Here is a 4,713-nt window from a genome sequence, read left to right as displayed (position 1 = left end):
GGGAAGGGAGTTGCTTCGAGCTAGCTTCCTTCGAGGACGATTTGCTAGGTGGTCTACCTCTCGTTGTATTTCATTTTGGAAAGGTTGAGAGTTTTACCCGTGTACTAGTGACCACCATTTTTGTATTAGAGGCTGATTCTGTATAACTTATGTTTACTTTTATGTTTTAGTTACGTTCTATTACTATTGGTGTAGATGTTAGAACTTTACTCGCTCTGATATCATTAGTTGCTAGTTATTTCACTTCTTTTATTTGTTCCATCTCTTGCTTTTACTTCCGCTTTTCTTGTAGACGCCTTATATGTGTAGGCATATGGCGGGTCTGGGCACGCTACCGGGAGGGCCTCCGCCGGTCCCGGGGCGTGACATTTTACTCCTACAAATTCAATAAAAATAGTTTCTCACACTATTTTTATTTTTTTTTATTTTTATACCAAAATCTGGTATGTTACAAAAAATCTACCATGAGAGGGCTTGGAAGCTTACCTCTCCCAGAGCTCCAAGGGGAAGAAGAAGATGAAGATGAAGATGAGGAAGAGGATCTCCTCCTTGGTCCTCTTCTTCTTTTCCTTTCCTTTCTCTTTTTTTCTTCTTCTCTTCTCTTTTCTCTTTTCTCTTTTCTTTCTTTCTTCCCTTGCACGATCGGAGGAAGGGAGAGGCTGAGGGAGTGAGAGAGAGAGAGAGAGGAAAAGGTCTCTCTCTAATACCCTCTCTCATTTTGTCACAATATCCCCAAAGGCCCCTCCACTTTTCACCTCTTACACAGCCCTCATTGGGCATTCTGCGCGCTGAGGGACCGGTCTCCCCGACCAGGGACCGGTCCCCGAGAGCTCTCCCCGATTCCACGCGTTCGGGAACCGGTCTCTCCTTGAGAGACCGGTCCTCGGGAGACCGGTCCGCCCACTAGAGACCGGTCCCCGAGAGCTCATCTTGCGGGACTTAGCCAATTTCTGGGTCTTCTCACTGGTGTCACAGGCTGGGACCGGTCCCTCCTCTGCCAGGGACCGGTTGCATCAGCAACCCCGCAGCCTTCAGCTGATGGGACTGGTATCTCACCTACAAAGACCGGTCCCCGAGAGCAACTTCAGCCCAAAAATGCAGATTGCATTACTTGCTCTCGCGGACTCCAATCCAATGCACTTCTTGGATTTCGTGCACTATTAGCTTTTCCAAAGCTTGTCAACGCGACCATTAGTCGATTCTGGACGAAGCACAACTCTTGAATTCAGGGTATGACAATAGTTCTCACCCCACTATTTCCACAGAGTCGGGACCGAGAGAGCCGGTGAGCGACCACGGTAAAGGTATCGCATCATAGTCAGAGGCCACCAGAGTTCAGTTATTGTATTTTGTTAGTAGTTACCCTGTTATCATCTTTTGTACTTGATGAGTAATGATGTAAAGAAAAGAATGTAAAGCTCTCTTTTGAGGTAAATGTGATGTAAGAAAGAAATGATGTAATGAAATGTAAGGAATTTGAAAATGTACAAGTTGGACTTAATGTATATGATCTAAATTGAATCATAGTACAAGTGAATGTCTAGTTTCCTTTCTTTCACTCGTCACTATTGCTTACCCTCGTGTAAGCCGTATTTGTATGTTTCCGCTAGTGCACTTCTTTTTGAAAATGTACGTGTGATGAGCCTTGGGCGGACAGGGGAAACTCTGTCCGTTCGGCGTCTGTTTAACGTGCTCGGGCCGGCCCAAATTGGTATCGGTCCCGAAGCGTGACAATGCATACATCTGTAGTGTTAAAGGGCACACCCATATACCTGCCACATCTATCTGTCCACTTCTAATTAGTAGGCTGAGCTTTTACTGCTATAGCTTGAAACGGAACAGTTATAGTGGTCCCAGGTACATCTGTAGTGTTGAAGGGCACACCCATATAGGGCACCCCCATCTATCTGTTCACTTCTATTTGGTAAGCTTAGCTTTTACTGCTATAGTTTGAAACGAAACAGTTATAATGGTCCCAAGTACATCTGTAGTGTTAAAGGGCACACCCATGTATCTGCCACATCTATATGTCTTTAAGCTATAGGGTCGATTTTTTTTTTTTTATTTTTATTTTAGCTATAGCTGTAAATGGGTCAGTTATAGAGGTCTCGCTTACATCTTTAGTACATCTATAGACCCGTGAATGAAATGTCTCCGCTTGTTTGGACCCGTGAATGAAATGTCTTCGCTTGTTTGCTGCGACCTATTTTACCTATTTGAGTCATCTAGCAGGTAAGGCAAAATATAGAAATATCTATAAAGAGTCTTGATATACTTGCCTTATAAAATATCCTTTTAGTCCACAATTTATTTCAATAGATCTCTATTATTTCGTTATCCCTTAGTAGTTTTCATGTCTACCACTAATTCCTCTCGTTCCAACAACACTTACTGCTTCCTTCCCTGTACTCCTTACCATTTCGATACTAATAACTTATTGAATCGTGCTGCTTAGGTAATCATCGCTGGCAACTAAATTGATAACGATTGCTCACAGATTGTTGTAGCTGGTTTGCTTGCACAACGGATAGGTGGCCGACCCTCAGATTATGAATTTGCAGAAGGTGGTGCAGGAAGTTATATCATTTTCTTTCCTACTGAGAAAAGCAGTCAGAAAGTTATTTGTCGTTCCCCAATAAGGAATAACATATTAACAATCACAGTCACTCTATGGGAAGCCAGCCGGCATACAGCCACACAAACATCTCTGTCCGCTTACATTTGGTTGGTAATCTGATTTTGCTGCTATAGCTTGAAACGGAATAGTTATAGTGGTCCCAAGTATTTCTGTAGTGTTGAAGAGCACACCCATATAGGGCACCCCCATATATCTATTCACTTCTATTTAGTAAGCTCAGCTTTTGTTGCTATAGCTTGAAACGGAACAGTTGTAGTGGTCCCAGGTACATCTGTAGTGTTGAAGGGCACACCCATATACCGGCCACATCTATCTGTCCACTTCTATTTGGTAAGCTCAGCTTTTGCTGTTATAGCTTGAAACGGAACAGTTATAGAGGTCCCAAGTACATCTGTAATGTTGAAGGGCACACCCATATACTTGTCACATCTATATGTCCACTTCTATATGGTAGGCTTTGGTTTTAGTGCTATAGATTTAAATGGAACAGTTATAGAGGTCGTAGGTACATCTGTAGTGTTGAAGGGCACACCCATATACCGGCCACATTTATCTGTCCACTTCTATTTGGTAGGCTGAGCTTTTGCTGCTATAGGTTGAAACGGAACAGTTATACTGGTCCCAAATACATCTGTAGTGTTAAAGGGCACACCCATATACCGGAAACATCTATCTGTCCACTTCTATTTGGTAAGCTCAGCTTTTGCTGCTATAGCTTGAAACAGAACAGTTATAGTGGTCCCAGGTACATCTGTACTATTAAAGGGCACAACTAAACGGAGCAGTTATAGAGGTCCCAGCTGTACCCATAATTTGTTATGTATAGAGATGGAACATCTATATGTCCACAACTAAGTAACTTTTAGTTGTGCCCTCAACTCCATCAGATCAAGTGGTAATTTGCTTTTTATCAAATCTTTGTTATTCCAAATTGCTACATCTTAACCTAAATCATAATCAACATTCATTGTAAACATTTATATATGAAAAATTTAATGCAAAGCCGTAAATACGGATGAACATAAAATGAACTTGCAAAAATAATACAAATCTGGATAACATCTCATATATGATAAAATTGGAGAAAATGACACACGGTAGATCGACACATTACATCAATAGGATAAATTGACTAGATCGACACATTACATCAATAGGATAAATTGACTAGAATCTTATCAACAACTTGTATTACATAAAAGACATCATGGATATGATTAAGCCGAATACAAGATTACAAATATGCTAGGGCTTGAAATAGTATAGGGATGAACCTACTTATGTAAGAGATCATGAACCATCCGCAAAATAATGCAGTGTTTCTATAAACAAACTGCCCTGTAACAAATTCACAGTCATATAACATTCAATACTTGACAACATCCAATACAACATATAACATTCACAATCATATATAAACAAACTGCCCAGTACCAGCCACAATTGCTACAATTCATAATCATATATAAACAAATTCATAGTCATATATAAACAAACTGCCCAGTACCAATCACATATATAAACAAATTTACAGTCATATATAAACAAATCATCAATCATATATAAACAAATGTACAATACAAGTCACAAATTCACAATTGCATATTCACAATCATATATAAACAAACTGTCCAGTACCAGTAACAATTTGCACAATTGGACAGTCACATATATAAACAAATTCATAGTTATATATAAACAAATTCACAATTCATATATAAACAAACTGCCCGGTACTAGTCAAAAATTCACAATTGCACATTCACAATTATATATAAACAAACTGCACAGTACATGTAAGGAAGTGAATTCTCGAAATCCGGGAGTTGTACTTTGTCCAGGATCGACTAATTGTCGAGTGAGTATCCTTCGGGAAAGCTAAAGTTATCCAAAACACAAAAAGTGCATTGGAGTTGAGTCCGCGAGAGCATATAGTGCAAAACCTGCACTGGGCTGAAGTTGCTCTCGGGGACCGGTCCCTGGCAGGGAGAGACCGGTCCCCGAGGCTGGTGGTTGCTGGGGATCTTTGATGCAACCGGTCCCTAGTTGAGGGGACTGGTCCCCGTTTGCGACGC

The sequence above is a fragment of the Ananas comosus genome, linkage group 6, assembly GCF_001540865.1.
Source record: "Ananas comosus cultivar F153 linkage group 6, ASM154086v1, whole genome shotgun sequence".
NCBI lineage: Eukaryota > Viridiplantae > Streptophyta > Magnoliopsida > Poales > Bromeliaceae > Ananas > Ananas comosus.
This window is presented reverse-complemented; position numbering follows the sequence as displayed.